At 45.2% G+C, this 23612-nt stretch overlaps 1 protein-coding gene across 6 annotated transcripts in view; it reads left to right on the top strand.

The window, feature by feature from the left end:
• FIP1L1 (factor interacting with PAPOLA and CPSF1) overlaps positions 1 to 23612 on the top strand; it is a 510903-nt gene that overhangs the window by 465677 nt on the left and 21614 nt on the right. The window lies entirely within an intron of this gene.

Raw genomic sequence — 23612 nt, 5'->3', positions numbered from 1 at the left:
GGATCTGGGGAACTTGGCAGCCATGCCTGTCATCTGATGAACCCTGTACTATATTACATTAACATAGATAGGCCTCAGAAGTAAACCCTTGTTTTGACTAAGGATCTTCCAGACTTTGTGGAAATGTTCTCCTGGGTGGCATTCATACTCGCATTTTGGGGCCACGGAATCTTCAGTGGTAGTGCTAGAAAGGAGGGAAATTTAGAAATGAAACCTCTAAATTGTGCCTTGCTTCGCAGTTCAATGCAATTTGTTTCAGCAATCTTTTTTTAAGCTTCAAATTGCTACACTGTACCCGGTGCAGTAAGCTGCATGAGACATTCAAAGCAACATTTTGAATTCTTGCATGGATTAATTCAACCTTATTTTATTCTAAGATAGAATTGATACTATTGAGTTGGGTAGTTATTAACATCTGTGAGGCAACTACAGTCAGTTTCTATTGTGCCCAGTATAAATGACCATTAGTAGTGTATTCTCACACACACTCTCGCTCTCGCTCTCTCACATGTAGAGGTTAAAATAGAAGGGTTTAATATCTGTTTGACTCTTGGTCATCTTGTGAAGTGTCATACAGAGTTTCCACCGATGTGCTCCCGAGTCTTGCTTGAGAAGTATAGTAGTATCTATCACCTGCTTCCAGCCAGTATACAATTTGGATATATGTGGTGACAACAAGGGAGACCAGTTCCCTTTCCATTGTCCCATCCTATGTTTGCTCATGGCGGGAATAGGAGGCATTCCTGAATGTATAAGATCCTCCAGGGATTTTCGATGGAGATGATGAATTGTTGGGGGGTGAGGTACTCCTTGATTCTTATGGCAATGTTTGGTTACCCACGCAAAGAAGAGGTTAAATAGTTTATTTTACATGCACCTCTATTGCCTGATAGTAGAATAATTCAGATCTTCTGACAAGAAAGACGTGAAATAACTATGTCCAGTGGATAGTACGAATGGAATGTAATTTTAATTGAATTGTGATAAGACAGAGAATAGTATTGGCATGATGTTGATTTTTGATATTTTGAAGGCAATTCGTTCATTTAAGTTGAAAGACCTGTAAACATCAGCAAGCAAACATATAACCCTGTGATTAGACTAGACACTATAGTCTATTCTCAATTTTGGTTAATCGAGCGATCAACATGAAACACCTAGTTCCCTTATTCCTAGGGAGCGCTTGTAATATGTGTCAGTTCCTAAGGTGCTGAAAGCCAACTTTTGGTATGTGCCAGAACTATCATGTCCTTCCAACACACACATCTAAACTTCTTAACTGCATGCTTTCATTAGCAAATCATGTATTTTCCGGTCTTATACTTACTCTTCTTGATTGTATAATCTGGTCCCTTTCCAACGAACCTAATTGTATAACTTCGTTCTACTTCCCAAATTCTCCTAAGTATGAGTTCTTGTATTCCTATTCCTCCTTGCATGGTTGTCCTGTGTTCTTATTATCTCTGCCTTAGAGCTTTGGTGCTTTGTATGACCTCAGTATAATAAGTAATTGGCAATGTCTTTAAGTGAACTGTCCCAACGGACAATAGATGTTTCATACTGGTACCTTAAGAATGTCGTAACGCCACATGTAGGCAGCACTCTCAGAGAGCAGCAAATGTTGCTCAGAGGATTGCGTGGTAGTCTCTGCTCCAAGACAAGTGGCTGAGTACAGAGTGGCCTCTTGGGCTGGGAAGTCTCATTTGGTGTACAGCTCTGCCTACCTCCTAAATGGGAGTGACTCTTAGGAGCGGGAAACAAAATACAAACTTGGCTGGATTAGTTTGATGGTGATGCAATGCATGCATGAAGTTGGTGAGTCACGTGTTTTTTTTGCCTTGACCAGGCACTCTGCCTCTTGTGTTCTGTGCCTCTTTACAACTCCATAGTCCAAAACCATTTACTGCCCCGCACAAAGCCTTGACTCTGCCAGTATCTGCACCCCTGCTGTAGCACTTGTGCCTTCTCCATGCTCACTGACACCACTTCATCAAATTTGATTTGCACATCTGGCACCGGCATACAGAAAAGAGCTTGTTATGGGTGAGGATCTGAAAACCACTGTCAAGATTTTCGGCCTGCAACTTGACAGCGTCATCGAGAATGCATCGGAAACCATAAGCATAAGTTTAATATTGTAGGTGAACCATATGTTACTAAGAAGGACCGTCAGTCACACTCTACTGCTTTATCTAGTGCAGCAAGACTATTTCAACCTTAGCAAGGAGGAACCAGTTACTCATCAAATACAAGAGGCAGTGGTCAATATATTTTGTATGTCCAGTTTTCAGCAAGGTCTCTCTTCCCAGCTATACCTTTTTCTGACACTGATCAATGAGTGCCCAACATCACATTGTCAGAATGGTCAGTGCGTTGTCCAGCCTGACCACGGTTCCTCAGAAACTAGCATACCCTATAGAAAGATAACTTTTTTTCTCCACAGAATCAAACCATTTTATTGCACAAGGAGAGATCTGGCAACTCCCTTATTTGAAACGTGGACGGTTTCTGTTTCTTTTATTTTCTCCTCCTCACTATTAATAACATAAGGTGCGTAGCTTCTATTGGTGCAGGAGATGTATTGGCACCAGCACCGAGAGTCCTAATCAGCCATGATTATTGCTGTATTATATAATTCAAATAGTAGCCGGCTGGGGAAGCGCATTTCCTTCCTTGCTCTAGAGCCGATGACACATTGGCTATGCTGTTGAATAACATGGGCAGTTGCTGACTTGTAGGAGGGTCAGCCACATTACTTCATTGCTGTAGGTCATTTGGGTGATTCTTTTTGTAGTACGTTAATCTCCAGGATATATATTCCTGCATACATTTGTGGATATCTTCAGTTCATGGTTAACACACTGCTTTGTTTGGTTGCTTTAACCCCATGACTTAAAGTTCTGTCAGTTTTGCTAAAGAAGGAAATGCAGATGCATCTGCACCCACTACAGGTTTGAAATGCAATGATTTGGTGGTCTGTTTCACCAGATCATATCTCCTGCCTTGCAGCAGAAGGGTTATGGTAAAATTGGAGAGCAGCCATGCAGTGTTAGGTTGATGTGCCATCCACGAATCTATGCTAAAAACTATATCCAATAAATACTTTTGAATAGTATCAGCTTACGATAATGTAATTGGAATGCTAGCCTTGGGAGGGTTTACTTATAAATTGGCCTCATTAGACCATGCTAGCGCCTGGAGTGAAAAAACTATAAAATGCCCCCTCAGACAATCATTAGTAATGCTAGTAGGTCTGGCTTTAAAGGAATGGTGTATGATAATGTGAAGCATTACAAACCAGACTTAAAAAACCATGTAGGTAAATGACTGCCCTCTTCCCATCTATACTGCTGCGAGAGAAAAACAACATAAAAGATCTAGTCCTCTAGACACTTTAATAGTATTCTAGTGTCTTGTGTGTGCCCCCAAGTTGAAGCTTAGGAAGTTGGGTACATAAACAGAATAATCGCAGCTGTGTGGAGGGCTAGCACTTTTTTGTGGAAGCACAACTTCTGCCCATTCAAAGAATGCACTCCAGGCTCTCAACATGTGGATGGAGGCAAAACTCCTGTCTAGTGTTGCTTACATAATTGTCGCCTTTTCCACTCACAATAGCTTACCCACAGAAATCAAAAATGGAAGAGAACCTACAAAGCTGTTGCCCAGCCAGCACCACATAATAACTACCTTTGTTGTAGTCTTTTCCTTTGTATTCAAAGAACATTGCCTGCTTTACTTGCATTCAAGTCTTCATATTTGTTTTCCAGAGAGTTGTCAAACTTGAGAAAACAGACTGAAGCAGGGGCTTTTCTTTCAACAGCAGGTCTTCCTGGGAGTGTAAATTAATACCTAATGAGAATTTCCTACCTTAACACTTTTCACCATTGTGTAGCTAAAGTGTGCTTGGGACGTATTAGAATTCCCCTCAAGTGATTGTAACATTACCCATTATTGTGCCTGGCTGGACTCACCTGCTTTGGTAAAAGTTTGGAAAAACAGCTTTTTCCTTCATTTCTAATGATAATAAGGAGAGGACTACTGTAGGAAGTTGGCTCTGTATGTACTATTTCAAAGTAAGGAATAGTATGCACAGAGTCCAAGGGTTCCCCTTAGAGGTAAGATAGTGGCAAAAAGAGATAATACTAATGCTCTATTTTGTGGTAGTGTGGTCGAGCAGTAGGCTTATCAAAGGAGTAGTGTTAAGCATTTGTTGTACATACACACAGGCAATAAATGAGGAACACACACTCAGAGACAATTCCAGGCCAATAGGTTTTGTTATAGAAAAATATATTTTCTTAGTTTATTTTAAGAACCACAGGTTCAAATTCTACATGTAATATCTCATTTGAAAGGTATTGCAGGTAAGTACTTTAGGAACTTTGAATAATCACAATAGCATATATACTTTTTACATAAAACACATATAGCTATTTCAAAAGTGGACACTTAGTGCAATTTTCACAGTTCCTGGGGGAGGTAAAGTAATGTTAGTTCTTGCAGGTAAGTAAACCATCTACGGGGTTCAAATTGGGGTCCAAGGTAGCCCACCTTTGGGGGTTCAGAGCAACCCCAAAGTCACCACACCAGCAGCTCAGGGCCGGTCGGGTGCAGAGTTCAAAGTGGTGCCCAAAACACATAGGCTTCAATGGAGAAGGGGGTGCCCCCGGTTCCAGTCTGCCAGCAGGTAAGTACCCGCGTCTTCGGAGGGCAGACCAGGGGGGTTTTGTAGGGCACCGGGGGGGACACAAGCTCACACAAAAAGTACACCCTCAGCGGCACTGGGGCGGCCGGGTGCAGTGTGCAAACACGCGTCAGGTTTTCAATAGGATTCAATGGGAGACCAAGGGGTCTCTTCAGCGGTGCAGGCAGGCAAGGGGGGGGGCTCCTCGGGGCAGCCTCCATCTGGGCAAGGGAGAGGGCCTCCTGGGGGTCACTCCTGCACTGAAGTTCCAATCCTTCAGGTGCTGGGGGCTGCGGGTGCAGGGTCTTATCCAGCCGTCCGGATTTTAGAGTCAGGCAGTCGCGGTCAGTGGGAGCCTCGGGATTCCCTCTGCAGGCGTCGCTGTGGGGGCTCAGGGGGGACAACTTTGGTTACTCACAGTCTCGGAGTCACCGGAGGGTCCTCCCTGAGGTGTTGGTTCTCCACCGGTCGAGTCGGGGTCGCCGGGTGCAGTGTTGCAAGTCTCACGCTTCTTGCGGCGATTGCAGGGGTCTTTAAATCTGCTCCTCTGGAAACAAAGTTGCAGTCTTTGTTGAACAGGGCCGCTGTTCTCAGGAGTTTCTTGGTCTTTTGGAAGCAGGGCAGTCCTCTGAGGATTCAGAGGTCGCTGGTCCCAGGGAAAGCGTCGCTGGAGCAGTTTTCTTCTGAAGGCAGGAGACAGGCCGGTAGGACTGGGGCCAAAGCAGTTGGTGTCTTCTTTCTTCTTCTGCAGGGGTTTTTCAGCTCAGCAGTCCTCTTCTTCTGTAAGTTGCAGGAATCCAAATTCTTAGGTTCAGGGAAGCCCTTAAATACTAAATTTAAGGGCGTGTTTAGGTCTGGGGGGGTTAGTAGCCAATGGCTACTAGCCCTGAGGGTGGGTACACCCTCTTTGTGCCTCCTCCCAAGGGGAGGGGGGTCACATTCCTATCCCTATTGGGGGGATCTTCCATCTGCAAGATGGAGGATTCCTAAAAGCCAGAGTCACTTCAGCTCAGGTTGCCTTAGGGGCTGTCCTGACTGGCCAGTGACTCCTCCTTGTTTTTCTCATTATCTCCTCCGGCCTTGCCGCCAAAAGTGGGGCCGTGGCCGGAGGGGGCGGGCAACTCCACTAGCTGGAATGCCCTGTGGCGCTGGAACAAAGGGGGTGAGCCTTTGAGGCTCACCGCCAGGTGTTACAGCTCCTGCAAGGGGGAGGTGATAGCATCTCCACCCAGTGCAGGCTTTGTTACTGGCCACAGAGTGACAAAGGCACTCTCCCAATGTGGCCAGCAACATGTCTCGAGTGTGGCAGGCTGCTAAAACCAGTCAGCCTACACGGGTAGTTGGTTAAGGTTTCAGGGGGCACCTCTAAGGTGCCCTCTGGGGTGTATTTTACAATAAAATGTACACTGGCATCAGTGTGCATTTATTCTGCTGAGAAGTTTGATACCAAACTTCCCAGTTTTCAGTGTAGCCATTATGGTGCTGTGGAGTTCGTGTTTGACAGACTCCCAGACCATATACTCTTATGGCTACCCTGCACTTACAATGTCTAAGGTTTGCCTTAGACACTGTAGGGGCACAGTGGTCATGCACTGGTGCCCTCACCCATAGAATAGTGCACCCTGCCGTAGGGCTGTAAGGCCTGCTAGAGGGGTGACTTATCTATACTGCATAGGCAGTGTGAGGTTGGCATGGCACCCTGAGGGGAGTGCCATGCCGACTTACTCGTTTTGTCCTCACCAGCACACACAAGCTGGCAAGCAGTGTGTCTGTGCTGAGTGAGGGATCCCCAGGGTGGCATAAGATATGCTGCAGCCCTTAGAGACCTTCCCTGGCATCAGGGCCCTTGGTACCAGAGGTACCAGTTACAAGGGACTTACCTGGATGCCAGGGTGTGCCAATTGTGTAAAACAAAAGTACAGGTTAGGGAAAGAACACTGGTGCTGGGGCCTGGTTAGCAGGCCTCAGCACACTTTCAATTCAAAACATAGCATCAGCAAAGGCAAAAAGTCAGGGGGTAACCATGCCAAGGAGGCATTTCCTTACAACTACTCACTTTCTGAATGTGTCTTTCCTTGAGAGCATCAAAGCCTTCGGGGTACACTAAGTAGATTTCCCAAATCCCAAAAGGTATCTGTAAGGAAATGCCTCCTTGGCATGGTTACCCCCTGACCTTTTGCCTTTGCTGATGCTATGTTTTGAATTGAAAGTGTGCTGAGGATTGCTAACCAGGCCCCAGCACCAGTGTTCTTTCCCTAACCTGTACTTTTGATTCCACAATTGGCACACCCTGGCATCCAGGTAAGACCCTTGTAACTGGTACCCCTGGTACCAAGGGCCCTGATGCCAGGGAAGGTCTCTAAGGGCTGCAGCATATCTTATGCCACCCTGGGGACCCCTCACTCAGCACAGACACACTGTTTACCAGCTTGTGTGTGCTGGTGAGAACAAAACGAGTAAGTCGACATGGCACTCCCCTCAGGGTGCCATGCCAACCTCACACTGCCTATGCAGTATAGATAAGTCACCCCTCTAGTAGGCCTTACAGCCCTAAGGCAGGGTGCACTATACCATAGGTGAGGGCACCAGTGCATGAGCACTGTGCCCCTACAGTGTCTAAGCCAAACCTTAGACATTGTAAGTGCAGGGTAGCCATAAGAGGATATGGTCTGGGAGTCTGTCAAACACGGACTCCACAGCACCATAATGGCTACACTGAAAACTGGGAAGTTTGGTATCAAACTTCTCAGCACAATAAATGCACACTGATGCCAGTGTACATTTTATTGTAAAATACACCCCAGAGGGCACCTTAGAGGTGCCCCCTGAAACCTTAACCGACTATCTGTGTAGGCTGACTGGTTCCAGCAGCCAGCCACAACCGAGACATGTTGCTGGCCCCATAGGGAGAGTGCCTTTGTCACTCTGAGGCCAGTAACAAAGCCTGCACTGGGTGGAGATGCTAACACCTCCCCCAGGCAGGAGCTGTAACACCTGGCGGTGAGCCTCACCCCTTTGTTCCAGCACCGCAGGACACTCCAGCTAGTGGAGTTGCCCGCCCCCTCCGGCCACGGCCCCCACTTTTGGCGGCAAGGCCGGAGGAAATAATGAGAATAACAAGGAGGAGTCACTGGCCAGTCGGGACAGCCCCTAAGGTGTCCTGAGCTGAAGTGACTCTAACTTTTAGAAATCCTCCATCTTGCAGATGGAGGATTCCCCAATAGGATTAGGGACGTGACCCCCTCCCCTTGGGAGGAGGCACAAAGAGGGTGTACCCACCCTCAGGGCTAGTAGCCATTGGCTACTAACCCCCCAGACCTAAACCCGCCCTTAAATTTAGTATTTAAGGGCTCCCCTGAACCTAAGAATTTAGATTCCTGAAACTACAAGAAGAAGAGGACTGCTGAGCTGAAAGACCCCTGCAGAGGAAGAAAAGAAGACACCAACTGCTTTGGCCCCAGACCTCCCGGCCTGTCTCCTGCCTTCCAAAGAAACCTGCTCCAGCGACGCTTTCCAAAGGACCAGCGACCTCTGAATCCTCAGAGGACTGCCCTGCTTCAAGAAAGACAAGAAACTCCCGAGGACAGCGGCCCTGCTCCAAAAGAACTGCAACTTTGTTTCGAAGGAGCAGATTTAAAGACCCCTGCAAATCCCCGCAAGAAGCGTGAGACTTGCAACACTGCACCCGGCGACCCTGACTCGACTGGTGGAGAACCAACACCTCAGGGAGGACCCTCCGGCGACTCCGAGACCGTGAGTAACCAAAGTTGTCCCCCCTGAGCCCCCACAGCGACGCCTGCAGAGGGAATCCCGAGGCTCCCCCTGACCGCGACTGCCTGAACCTAAAGTCCCGACGGCTGGAAAAGACCCTGCACCCGCAGCCCCCAGCACCTGAAGGAACGGAACTTCTGTGCAGGAGTGACCCCCAGGAGGCCCTCTCCCGTGCCTAGGTGGTGGCTACCCTGAGGAGCCCCCCCCTTGCCTGCCTGCACCGCTGAAGAGATCCCTTAGTCTCTCATTGAAAACCATAGAAAACCCGACGCGTGTTTGCACACTGCACCCGGCCGCCCCCGCGCTGCTGAGGGTGTACTTTTTGTGCTGACTTGTGTCCCCCCCGGTGCCCTACAAAACCCCCCTGGTCTGCCCTCCGAAGACGCGGGTACTTACCTGCTGGCAGACCGGAACCGGGGCACCCCCTTCTCTCCATTGAAGCCTATGTGTTTTGGGCACCTCTTTGACCTCTGCACCTGACCGGCCCTGAGCTGCTGGTGTGGTAACTTTGGGGTTGCTCTGAACCCCCAACGGTGGGCTACCTTGGACCCAAACCTGAGACTTGTAAGTGTTTACTTACCTGATAAAACTAACAATACTTTACCTCCCCCAGGAACTGTGAAAATTGCACTGTGTCCACTTTTAAAACAGCTTATTGTGTTTTATGTAAAAAGTATATATGCTACTGTGATTATTCAAAGTTCCTAAAGTTACCTGCAATACATTTCAAATGAGATATTACCTGTAGAATTTGAACCTGTGGTTCTTAAAATAAACTAAGAAAAGATATTTTTCTATAACAAAACCTATTGGCTGGATTTGTCTCTGAGTGTGTGTTCCTCATTTATTGCCTGTGTGTATGTACAACAAATGCTTAACACTACTCCTTTGATAAGCCTACTGCTCGACCACACTACTTCAAAATAGAGCATTAGTATTATCTCTTTTTGCCACTATCCTACCTCTAAGGGGAACCCTTGGACTCTGTGCATACTATTCCTTACTTTGAAATAGTGCATACAGAGCCAACTTCCTACAGTATCTGATCTTTTCAAAAAGTATGAATACTTCCTGGCAGGTGTTAAACCATCCATGCTGCTTTGTTGTCTTATGGAGTTGGGGTGTTTGGAATGCGACTAACTTGCATTATCATATCACCATTTCAGTGAAAGAGCATCTGTGTGTCAGGGTTGGCTACATCGGGCATTGCAGTTAGAAAAATCAAAGCATCATTTATAATATTGGTAATAAGAGTCCATAAAGTTGCATATGGTTTTATACACCTCCCTCCAGCTTCAGTGTCTGTTTGAATTGTGGCCATGCGTATCGCTTGTGCTAACAGCTATTTACCTACGTCCTTGCCTGAAAGGCATAGCAGCAGGCCTATTTACTGCTTCCATTGTATCACCATGTGGCTTTTTGCCAATTTCCAAAACAGTCCTCCCATGAGGTACTGTTTGTGTATGTTAATTTTTGTATTGAACTTCTTAGGATCTCAGCCATATTGCTCCAGAACTCCTGCACCACCACAGTTGACCACAACAATTGCAGCATGTCATCATTTTCTGAACTGCATCTGGAACATTCCCTAGTCGTGTTTTTTTAATATTTTACATACTACTCTTGGTGTCAGATACATCCTGTGTAGGAATTTAAAATGAGTAAGGTGGAATCTAGAGTTACTGATCACACATTTTGTGTATTGTAGGGCTGTAGTGCATTCATTATCCATAAGTGACACAACACAATCCTTTTGCCACAGCTTTGTAGATTATAGATAGTGGTAAGCCCTTCTGTGCCAGAGCCAGGAGAGCCAGTAACCTGTTGAGCCAGGAGAGCCAGTAACCTGTTTGATTCAGGTTGCCATCCTGGGAAGCTGGTAGTCATGTTGTAGCTACCCACTAGTTTGTGCTCCCTTCTAGAGGTCTCATTTAGTTATTCCGACAGGAACCAGAGCTGCGAGCCCAGGGAATTTCAATCCATACCCATCATACCTAGGCCACCAGATGCATATAGAAATTACATTGTGGCCAGTTTGTTTCTCGGATGGGTTTTTGCAATGATGAATGTTGACAGTACACAGTCCAGTTCACAGAAAGCTGATCGGTTGATAATGCAGACACTGTCCTTGGAAAATGTATAAACTTCTGGGGTAGTCACCATGACTTTCCTAGTTCTGCACAGGGGATGCCATTTTCAGATTTTTTACTGACTCCCCAGTACTTTCCATTGTATGACTTTGGTTGATTCTGATGTATTTGCCCAGTCATGCATCACCCTGATCCCAAAATGCTTAAGATGAGTAGGTTGTCACAGCATGCCCATGATGGAAAAAACAACATTGCTTTCTGGTGTCCAGTTTCTGCATAGGAACAGTTGGGATTGAGGTTTATTGCATATCTTTAGTCTATTAGGGTAAAGTCTCTTAACTGCTTTATTAAACTGCCAGGCAATTTCATATGTTAATTTATAATATTGCCTGAGTCATGTACAGCTCTCCGCGTATCTGTATGCCAATGCGCCTCAAAGCCGGCCGCTGTTTGGCAGCATCACTTCCCAGCAATGGGTCGAGCTGCTTGCCCCCAATCCAATGATGGGGTCTTTCATGCCCTTTCTGCCTTAAAGAATCTATGGAGCAATTGCCATTGCATAGTGTTCGTACCCAGTGTTTGCAACATTGGATTGATAACCATCTGTTTGATGGCAACCACAGCACCGAGACTGCCCTCATCACCGATACTGATGATATCAGAACCATACTGGACAACAGCGAAACCGCGGCCCTCATCCCCCTGGACCTCTCAGCCACGTTTGACACCATCAGCCACCACACCCTACGCACAGGCCTCAGCGACTCAGGAATCTGTGACAGAGCCCTGGACTGGATCACCGTCTTTCTCACCGGCAGAACTCAGAGAGTCCACCTCCCTCCATTCCGCTCTGAAGCCACCAAAATCATCTGCAGCGTATCCCAGGGTTCGTCCCTCAGGCCAACCCTCTTCAACGACTACATGGCTCTGCTCGCTAACATCGCCCGATCTCACAACCTCAACATCATCTCATACGCCGATGACACCCAGCTGATCCTCTCCCCCACCAAGGACACCGCCAAGACCAACCTCCATGAAGGAATGAAGGTCTTCGCCAAATGGATGAAGAACAGCTGCCTTAAACTGAATTCCGACAAGACTGAGGTCCTCATCTTTGGCTCTACCCACTCCGCATGGGACGACTTCTGGTGGCGGTGGCCTGCCACACCGGGAACCGCACCGACCATGCACGCAACCTGGGATTTATCTTGGACTCTTCACTATCCATGACCAAGCAAGTCAACGGTATCTCCTCCTCCTGCTTCAACACCCTCCGCATGGTTCGGAAGATCTCCAAATGGATCCCCACTGAAACCAGAAGAACAGTCACCCAAGCCCTTGTAAGTAGCAGACTGGACTGCGGCAATGCCCTCTATGCAGGAACCACAGCCAAAATCCAGAAAAGACTGCAACGCATCCTGAGGCCTCTGTACGCCTCATCCTGGACATCCCCCCCGGCACTGCCACATCACAGCCCATCTGAGAGACCTGCATTGGCTCCCCGTCAGCAAGAGAATCACCTTATGATTCCCCACCCAGGCTCACAAAGCACTGAACAACACCAGACCAGAATACCTCAACAGACAGCTCTCCTTCTACACCCCGACAGCTTCGCTCCGCCAACCTTACCCTCGCTACCGTCCCACGCATTCACAGAACAACCACCGGCGGCAGATCATTCTCGCACCTCGCCGCCAAGACATGGAACACTCTTCCCACCCACCTGCGTCAGACCAAGGACCTCCTTACCTTCAGGTTACATCTCAAGACATGGCTGTTCGAGCAGTAGCAGCTCCCAGCACCTTGAGAACCCTCATGGGTGAGTAGTACGCTTTACAAATTCCCTGATTGATTGATTGATTGGCATGTGTAGCTGTAGATAAACATGCCCTGTATATTTCCTGCTATCCAGTGGTGTTGGGGTCGGAGTGTTACAGATTGTTTTTCTTTGAAGAAGCATTTTTGAGTCGCATGAATACGTGACTCCTCCTTCTCGGTGATACTGCGCATGGGCTTTGAGTCCTTTGTTAGATTGTTTTCTCTCTGCCGTCGGGTTCGGACGTTTTCTTCTCTCTGTTTTTTACTTGCTCCGGATCAAAACTTTCCTTCCATCTATCTTATATTCTACGGTATTGTACTTTCAATCGCAAGTTTCCCCCTTCTGCGTTCGTACTTTCCAAATCGTCGGGCCCGGTTCCAGCCGTGTGCGCTTCGGGCGGGCCTCATCTGGTCTCGGGCCTTACTCCATGTGGCACTGAAGAGAATGTGGATCAGATGGAACAGCCACAGTTTTGTTTCTGCCTCGTGCCACTCCATATTCCCCCACACCGATCATCATCAGGTTTGTAATCTTTGTATTCCTCCTGATCATCAGGAGGCTACCTGCGATGCTTGCAGATCCTTCAGATCAAAGAAGACCCTTTGAGATAGAGGAGCATGTAGGCTGGAGATGGCACACAAACCCCCAGAATACACCCCCGACATCTTTGGGGAAGAACATACACAGGAGGAACCTGAACAAGAGGAGGCTTTCTCCATTCAGGACTCAACGTTCAGACCGACATCGAGAGCCAAGGTATCACACCGACAGAGGTCATTGGACTACCACTGCTAGCAGGCCATGGCCGGTCTCCGAAATCCACCTCGGCTGCCCTGCCCCTCGGCACCGAAATTAGCCAAGACGATACCTTCTTCGTCAACCTTCTCCACCTCGGTCTGAATGTCTTTCACCAAGCCTTCGGGACCGAGTACTTCAGCTCTAAGCCACATCCAATGCAACTTCGGCACCGTAAAAAGCCCACCGATCGAAACTGTTGGTACCGAAAACACAGGAGACCACTCGATCTGGACTTGAGCCAATCCTCCACTACACCATTTCCAATCAAGCCGATATTAGAAGTCATGGACGCTAAACAGTGCTGTCTCTACATTCAGGAAGGGAAAAGAGTGTATTGTTGCTTCTCCCCCTGTCACCTCTTAGAGGAAATTATCAATTCAAGAAGCCGTGGACATTTCACTACCTCCAAAGAAGGCCTGTAAGAAAGGACAAGATCACTACTTCTTTGCCTCCTCCTCAACCACCTTCCTCACCACCTACAGTTCCAAATTATTCTCCACCCCTTTTCCCTCCTCCTTGTTCTTCCTCTCCTACCGCAGGAGATAAAATCCCTCAGAGTTCATTTGTAGGGGCAGATTTAGGTGGTACACTTCCAGACCCATGGAATGCATCCCTGAACGCATGATCAATATGGATCCAGTCATGTATCCCGCACAACCAACCTCCCCAAAAGATACTAACAGTTACCAGCAGGTCATAACAAGGGCAGCTGCCTTTAATAGTGTTCAACTGCACAGAGACCGAATAGAACAGGATTTTCTATTTGACACTTTGACCACTATTCATAAAGACAGCCAGTTACTTCAAGTGCTTATGGGCATGATTCGTCATGCAAATGATACCTTTAAAGAGCCAGTCTGTTCTAGGATTATAACTCCTACGGTGGACAAAAAGTTTAAACCTGCTCCTTCAGACCCACTGTATATCAGGTCTCAGGTCCAACCATATTCTATAGTGGCTATCCACTGCAATGGAGCGTCCTAACAGTCAGGCTACAGGGGACTCTCCTCCACCAGACAGGAAGAGGAAAATGCTTGGTGTGGCAGGCATAGTAGTAGCTGCACAAGCAGCAAACTATTGTTGCATTGCCAATTCGAAGGCCTTACTATCAAGGTACGACCGGGCTCACTGGGATGAGATAGAGGAGCTCCTCCAATATCTTCCAGATGAGCACCGTAAACGTGGTCAACAGATTGTTTCCCGAAGGATAGACAATCTCAAACATTTTAATATGCTGCACATTAGATGCTGCAGACACAGCTGCACAGGTAGTAAACACCAGCATGCTGCTAAGGAGACATGCATGTTTTAGATGCTCAGGCTTCAGGGCAGAAGTGCAACAAGCGGTGCCTAACATGCTCTTTGACAAGGAGCATCTTTTTGTCCCTCAAGTGAACTCCACGCTTGAGAAATTAAAAAAGGACACTGACACCGCGAAGGCCCATGGGCGCTCTGCAGTCTCGGGAGCATAGAGGCAGTTTTCGTCACCCCATATTTAGAGGCGGTTACAAACCAACAACCTCCGAACTCTGCTTTTCCTCCAAGGCGACCTTCCACCTCTTACTCTAGAGGCTTTTTCAGAGGAGCCTACAAGGGCAATAATGAGAGGCTGAGGCAAGAGCACTACCAACCGTGGCTCTGCCTCATCAGCTAAACACTGACTACATACATCTCCCAAAACCCCACACCACTAAGGGAACAACTTCAGGATTACTACACACAATGGACACACATAACATCAGACCTATGGGTCCTTTCCATTTTCCAACATGGTTGTCTGGAGCGCATTTCCACACTTTCAAACAGTCCCCCTCTCTCTCACAGGTTATCTCACGAACATCTCACCCTTCTAAAGGAAGAGGTACAATCCCTGCTCCTCAAGGATGCTATAGAGCCTGTCCCATTTCAATACCAGGGAACAGGAGTATATGGCAACAAGGGCAAGACAACTGCAGAAATTAATGTGGTTAATCTATCAGCACGTAAGTTATCGAAGAACGAAATTGAGCCTGTATTGTCCTTCTGTCCATCAAGTAATTTGAATTACGCACAGACCAGGATTGACCTCTACTTCCTCATCCCAAAAAAGAAAAGAATGCTCAGACCTATTCTGGATATTAGACCATTAAACCATTGCATTCTCTCAGAACACTTTCACATGGTTACTCTTCAAGATGTTAATCCACTCCTTCAGCCGGGTGATTTCATGACAGCCCTAGACTTGAAGGATGCCTGCTTCCACATACCATCCACTCTGCACACCGGAAATACCTAAGGTTTGTGGTGACAGGAAAACATTATCAATTCAAAGTCCTGCCTTTTCGAGTCACACCTTCTCCCAGAGTATTTACAATGTGCATAGCTGTAATTGCGGCACATCTCAGAAGGCAAAAAAATCATGCACTTTCTTACCTAGAAGACTGTCTCATCAAAGCCAGCACACTACAGCAGTGTCACTGCGATACTCAAACCGCAGTAAAACCTACTTCACAAGTTTGGGTTCACAATCAACTTTCTAAAATCCCATCTGCAATCTCTTTGGATATCTGGGAGCCATTCTCAAAGTACAGTTTGGGTTAGCATACCCTAATCCAGCACGCATTCACAATTTACAGCTAATGCTTCCCCAATTTCGGGAAGAACGTACCTGCACAGTTTCGACTGTCATGCGTACCTTAGGGATGATGACATCCTGTATTGCCATTGTTCCGCACGCTAGACTCCTCAAGCATCCTCTGCAGCCAGTGTCTGTCTCGTCAGTGAGCTCAGTCAAAGAGTCACCTCCAGGATCTAGTGCTCTCTGCAATGGTGGAACACCACCAACCTATTATAAGGGTGGCCTTTTCAAGACCCTGTGCTTCAGCTCATTCTGACCACGGACGCATCCCTGACAGGTTGGGGTGCACATCTTCAGGATCTCACAGTGCAGGACCTCTGGGATCTCAGTCACCAAACTATGCACATTAATTACCTGGAACTTAAGGCAATATTTCTAGCCCTGCTGAAAGCTTTTCTTCCTAACCGCTCACCCAAAGTTGTATTAGTCCAGACGTATTATCTACAAAAACAGGGGGGGGGTGGAGCACGATCATCCTAGTTGTCACAACGCGCTCATACAATATGGAAGTAGGCTCTTCACCACATTCACTTAGTGGCAAAGTATCTCCCAGGAACGGACAACAATTTTGCAGACCTGCTCAGCAGGTTACATCGACAAGTCGAGGAATTGGAGCTCCACCCACAAGTCCTTCAAAATACTTCCAAAAGTAGGGAACGCCTCAAATAGACCTTTCCACCACAGCAGAATATGCTAAATGCCCAAGCTTCGCATCCAGGTACCCACACCCTCTCTCCAAGGGCAATGCTCTATGTATGAACTATTTAGAGAAAATGAGGCATACCCTGTAACCCTAGAACCTGGGTAGATAAATAAGCAAATTAAACAATGGTCCTACAGGGGGAAGTAAAACCCTTATCTTCCTGGTAAACAATTTTTAAACAATCTTCAAACGTGCAAATTTTGTTAGCAATTCATAGTTTATTATGTCTTTACTAAAAACAGTAATTCTCGATTTTGAATTCAATCCTTAACAGTGCTCCTCTATTGATGGTGCAGTGAAAATGAATGTAGTGAAAAACGTTTGTGCAAATGTGCTCTGACTTCAAGAGCCATATCGCAAGGTTGAGTGACTTGGGGTCTGAATGTCTGATTTGTCCTTGTTCCTGTGTGAGAAGATCTGGCATGTTGAGGAGCTTCTCGCGGGGGACCAGCAAGAGGTCCAGAAGTGTAGTGAACCATGGTTGTCGTACTCTGATGGGAGCTACAAAGATAATGGTGAGGGACGTTTGTCTCATCTTCTGAATCAGGAATGGAATGAGAGGGAGAGGTGGAAAAGCAGTAGCAAATATCCGTGACTAGTTCATACATAGGCAATTAAACAATGGTCCTACATGTGGAAGTAAAACCCTTGTCACCTGGTAAACAATTTTTAAACAATCTTCAAACGTGCAAATGTTGTCAACAATTCATATTTAATTATATCTCTACTAAAAAAAAAGTCATTCTCGATTTTTAATTCAGTCCTTACGGTGCTCCTATAGTGATGGCGCAGTGAAAGTGAATGTAGTGAAAAACATTTGTGCAAATGTGCTCTGTACAATATATACAAGATGTGGTTAGAACTTAAATTCTCTGTGATCTTCTCTAAGCGGACTCGTATTACTTCAGAGGTCGAGAAGTCACTGCTGTTAGTAGAGACCTAAAATCCATGCATAGCATCCTTAATAAATTAAGCACTCCAACTCATTCAGTGGAAGATCATAGACTATGTTAACGCACATCCAGACCTGTGACATGTAACATTATCAAAACATAAAACGTGTGCTCAGTCACTGACACAGTAAGACGTGCTACTGAAGGCTAAGTTATTTGGCCTTTTCTGACTTTTCTCCCAGCAACCAGCTGTTTAAAACCCATATACTATAAGCCTGGAAATGCATTTTGATGGCTCTGTTTCTTTGAGACATAGTAGCCTGAAGCCCAGAAGAAAATCCCTGCTGTCTCTACTGTAATGGAAGTGTGCAAGGCATTCAGGTTTGTGGCTACTCCCCAGAAGTTGTACTGAATTTCTCATACTAGTTTAAGAGTTCTAGCAAATCCTCTAAGTAATACATATGCTGTTTGCTCAATTACTGCTTTTTGGTGGGTGTTGAGGGATTAAAACATGGAAATTTGTGGGAGATCTATTGGAGGCCCGAGGTGACTCATCAAGGCATTTCCAAGAATTCTTTGTGTCTACAGCATATTTCAAGGCTGCAGCGATTGCATCGCTCGTATGCACTCCTCTTATGGGAGCTATCCAAGCTTGTGCAATTATGCTCTGATACCATTCTTGTGAATTGGATGCTGTAGAGAACCTTGTCCTGCTTGAAACTTTTGTTTTAAAGAAGATTTCTTATTTAACCTCCTATTCAGCATATATGTAGTTCTGAAAGCCTGGTTGGGCACAGCTGAAAGCCTCGTTCGCTGTACAGATTTTTGTTCATTATGAAAGACTACGTTTGAAGCTAGAATTTTGAAGACAAGAGCCTCAAACCCTGCCCATCCACATACACTTGTGGTTCAGCCTCACTCAGGGTTTAGCCATGGCACCTTCTGAAAGTTCCATGAGTCAGTATAGCAATTTTTCAGGTATTTTTTAATAGTATAGCAGGATTGGCCCCGTTGACTTCGTCATAAATATTTTCCCCATTGACAAGTTAAAGCCTTACTTTGTTTTCTTAATTATTGTGGCTTCTATAACCTGACAGTTATTTTCCTGTGAGTTGTTGTCTCGTATTTTCTAATATCTCTTAAAGATAAAGGTGCTTGACCCACCCACCCAAATTTGAGTTAAGTGTTTCCTACGTGAAATAATTTGGTTTAGTTGGAACTGGGCCTCCCTGACCAGATGGTTATCGGAGCAAGTTAATTTGGTGTACTGCAGATCTTCCTCTAGACTATAATACACAAATGTATAGCCTGCAAGTGCTCAGATCCGCTACTCTCTTAAGTAGCTACCCGTAGCCATTGATGCTAGCATAAAAAGGCTAATAACGATTGTGGCTGAGAATCAGTTGTCAGCTAATTAGCAAAATCTCCTAGCCAAATATAAAAGACTGTATTTCTACTTACTGCGTAGGAGAGATAAGGATTTTACAGTAACAGATATCCAAGTTGCCAAAACAAGACAATGCTTTTGTCTACAGCAACCAGACACGTTAACTTCTGGCCCAACTGCTGTACTTCATAGACATATCGTTCAGTAGTTTCTCTTTTGGTAATTTGTGCAAATGTTCAGGTTAAGACAGTCACTGAAGCTTCATCTGTCCATGGCTCTTAGAGATGATGTTCAGTGCACGTCTATCACAGTTTTGCACCACGTTCTCACATTCCCTGACATTTTAATTGATGCTATGCCAGTAATAACACCTCTTTCCTGATCCTTGCTGGTGGGCTTTCAAGGTAAAACCGCTTAGTTGTACCTCAAAGCCCCAATCTTTCTGAACCTGGATGTTTTTTCTACCTCATCTTCAGACGAAAGGCAACACAGTGAGCACACAGCAAACCACTTCAATGTTCTACTTAAAACAGGCTGAACACCTAGTTGGCTGGGTCTTGGATCTTTGGAACCAAGTCCTTAACTATCACAGCTCCATGGTTACTACAAATCTTCCAAATAGGAGAACACAGGAATGGACAGACTTGCCAAATCTCCATTGAGTAGGAGCTGAACCTTGGGTGGGTGGACAGGTTTACACCCAGGCAGCACAGCCATGTCTTCACAGTTTACATTTGGAATGTCAGTGGTGTAAATCTTAAATAAGAGTCAGGGTGCTTTGTAGAGAATTTGTTTCTCTTTGAATGGAGTAAGTTTTTCAAAATTGGATCTCTTACAGCCACATGTTCTATAATACGAATCCATCCAATACAGGGAGTGCAGAATTATTAGGCAAGTTGTATTTTTGAGGATTAATTTTATTATTGAACAACAACCATGTTCTCAATGAACCCAAAAAACTCATAAATATCAAAGCTGAATATTTTTGGAAGTAGTTTTTAGTTTGTTTTTAGTTTTAGCTATGTTAGGGGGATATCTGTGTGTGCAGGTGACTATTACTGTGCATAATTATTAGGCAACTTAACAAAAAACAAATATATACCCATTTCAATTCTTTATTATTACCAGTGAAACCAATATAACATCTCAACATTCACAAATATACATTTCTGACATTCAAAAACAAAACAAAAACAAATCAGTGACCAATATAGCCACCTTTCTTTGCAAGGACACTCAAAAGCCTGCCATCCATGGATTCGGTCAGTGTTTTGATCTGTTCACCATCAACATTGCGTGCAGCAGCAACCACAGCCTCCCAGACACTGTTCAGAGAGGTGTACTGTTTTCCCTCCTTGTAAATCTCACATTTGATGATGGACCACAGGTTCTCAATGGGGTTCAGATCAGGTGAACAAGGAGGCCATGTCATTAGATTTCCTTCTTTTATACCCTTTCTTGCCAGCCACGCTGTGGAGTACTTGGACGCGTGTGATGGAGCATTGTCCTGCATGAAAATCATGTTTTTTCTTGAAGGATGCAGACTTCTTCCTGTACCACTGCTTGAAGAAGGTGTCTTCCAGGAACTGGCAGTAGGACTGGGAGTTGAGCTTGACTCCATCCTCAACCCGAAAAGGCCCCACAAGCTCATCTTTGATGATACCAGCCCAAACCAGTACTCCACCTCCACCTTGCTGGCGTCTGAGTCGGACTGGAGCTCTCTGCCCTTTACCAATCCAGCCACGGGCCCATCCATCTGGCCCATCAAGACTCACTCTCATTTCAACAGTCCATAAAACCTTAGAAAAATCAGTCTTGAGATATTTCTTGGCCCAGTCTTGACGTTTCAGCTTGTGTGTCTTGTACAGTGGTGGTCGTCTTTCAGCCTTTCTTACCTTGGCCATGTCTCTGAGTATTGCACACCTTGTGCTTTTGGGCACTCCAGTGATGTTGCAGCTCTGAAATATGGCCAAACTGGTGGCAAGTGGCATCGTGGCAGCTGCACGCTTGACTTTTCTCAGTTCATGGGCAGTTATTTTGCGCCTTGGTTTTTCCACACGCTTCTTGCGACCCTGTTGACTATTTTGAATGAAACGCTTGATTGTTCGATGATCACGCTTCAGAAGCTTTGCAATTTTAAGAGTGCTGCATCCCTCTGCAAGATATCTCTCTATTTTTGACTTTTCTGAGCCTGTCAAGTCCTTCTTTTGACCCATTTTGCCAAAGGAAAGGAAGTTGCCTAATAATTATGCACACCTGATATAGGGTGTTGATGTCATTAGACCACACCCCTTCTCATTACAGAGATGCACATCACCTAATATGCTTAATTGGTAGTAGGCTTTCGAGCCTATACAGCTTGGAGTAAGACAACATGCATGAAGAGGATGATGTGGTCAAAATACTCATTTGCCTAATAATTCTGCACTCCCTGTATTATTAAAATTATAGGCCACCCACCTCTTTGTTTGAGGTGCATTGTTTTCAGCCAGTGTGTGAAGGGTCCTGAAGCACTGTCCCTGGAAGCAGGCCTAAATCTTTCACCGTATGTCATCTGATGATGCCCTTCTGTCATCTTAGTAGCTAAATTGTAAACGTTGCTATTCTCGTCAGCCTTCCCACCAGAGTCACAGAGCCCGTAGAATGTAGCTAAATGAACCAGCAGTTAAAGAAAGATGCCTGCTCCTGGCAAACTAATTTCTTTCTCAAGTATTGTGGATCAGAAGAATAACATCTAAAAAGATTTTGTTTTTTTTGTTTAAATGTTATAAAGATAGCTCAAAGACGCACCAAAATAGGAGATAGCTAGATGACTCGTTTCTATGAAATTGGTATTTTAGAAGGCAAATACTTTACGACTTGGGGCAGTTTCAGTGTGTTTACCAGCAGTGTAGATAACACATCAGCTCTTCCTGCAAATTCATCTTTACCAGAGATATGCAAGGCAGGGGTGTGGAAGGCTTTGCCCGTTTGTGATACTGTACTGTTTTGCTACAGGTGCAAATGCTTAGCTGCAAATGAGACCGCTTCTCAGGCAACACTGCTCTATACTATATTTAAAGCATGTGAATCTAAGAAAGGGACATTGCTGAAGATTATCACGCTTTCATACTGAAACTAATTAGCCAGCGTTGGCGTCTTTAATAGATTGACCTATGGTCTGTCCGCCTTCCCAGGAGGCAGATATTGTATATAGAACTTTCCATTGTTTTCAAACCTGAAAGAGCCTCCTTCTGTGCTGCTGGAGGCCACTTATCTCAACGGATACTCTTTTACTTTTGTCCCTAAAACTATATTTAATATACCAAGGACTGACGGCCTGATAGAATATTCAAAGCATGCGAATATGAATGATATCAACAGGCAAAAGTTAGTTACCAGCAATTTGGTTGAGTATAATGTGGGAAATTCACGTTCAGTTTTTTGATCTTTAGTTGGCCAAATGAAGTGTTCTACATATTAGAATGTTGTGTCCGTACCACGGAAACAAGGACTGATCCTCCAGTAATTTTCTCAGCTTGAAGTTTAAGGACCTAAAGTTCACAGGAGACTCCATGGTTCCCAGTACAAGAATACAGGTTATGTCTAACAGACCCACCTGTAATAAGCTGTCCTTGTCAAAGGCGTTTGGTCTCTAAAAACGCAAACACTCTATGCTAGTTTGCCCAATTTTATTAGACCGTTCAGAACGCAGCAGCAGCTTGCCTTATCTGTGTGCTAAAAACCTGAGCCTGTATCAGCTTTTCTGTAGCAATTGCACTTGTTACAAGTGAAAGCGAAATCACAAGTCATGATTATGGGTCTTACTTTTAAATGTGTTCATAGTATGGCGGGCGCTGGAATATCTTGCATGCAGTATTACTCTCTATTTACTAAGGAGAACTTTAGATTCTTGGGATCCCATCAGTTTACAGTCCTTACTTGGAAATCTGTGAGAAGAAAGGACACTCTTTGTTTTTTATGTTGCATATGCTGTGTAATTCTCACCCAACTCACATTTGTCTCAGTCTGCTATCATTTATTAGATCTCTGAGAATCTCCGTTTAATTAACTAGGGTGTCTTCCAAAATTGAGACCAGTAGTTGCCTCAGATAAAAAGTGTTTAAGTTCTTGGTGATGCACTCCATGAATAATAAAAAAAAAAAATGAAATAAAACATCTGAATGTCTTGTCAATTTCTTCCTTCCACTTGCTGATGCAAGTACCCACTTCTCCCTCAGGTGGCAACTCTGACACCTACTCTTTTACTCACACTTGAATGTACTCTGTCTCTCTCCAGCATGCTTCCACTAACAGTACACTGTTCACAGGCCTGCTCGCGGGTCAGAGACCCTCTTAATTCCAGCTGTCTGAAGTTAACCAATGGCTAGTCGTATAATGTTATTAGCTGCTTACTGCCAGCCTTGCTCTGCACCTGCTACTGCTACCTGTATATTTTCTGCTTTAAAAAAAAATCTTTTTCAACTCTTAATTTCACCTTCAACCATGAAAGTGCTCAGGAAAAGTGAACTTATCTCATCCACATTGGAGGGAGAAGAGGCAAAGGAGTTAAGTGCTCTTTTAATGAGAACACTAGAACAGCTTAGATTGCAACCTTGACGTTATAAGTATTGAACTTGAACATATATACTACATAATATTGCTAATTTATTGACTCTACACCTTATCACAGTTCTTGGAGAACGTCCAGATAAGGTACTGGATCGAAAATAATGGCTAAGCATATTTTAGATTACGGGCAGCTGAGGCTGCCTCTACACAGAAGGAAAGTATTCTCAATGAATCTAAGCTGTGATTAGAGAGAATTGGACTGCTATACTGACGTGCTCAAGAAAGTAACACATTTGTCA

This window comes from Pleurodeles waltl, chromosome 1_2, assembly GCF_031143425.1.
Source record: "Pleurodeles waltl isolate 20211129_DDA chromosome 1_2, aPleWal1.hap1.20221129, whole genome shotgun sequence".
In the NCBI taxonomy this organism is placed as follows: domain Eukaryota; kingdom Metazoa; phylum Chordata; class Amphibia; order Caudata; family Salamandridae; genus Pleurodeles; species Pleurodeles waltl.
The sequence above is the reverse complement of the archived record's forward strand: the minus strand, read 5'-3'. Positions and strand labels throughout refer to the sequence as shown.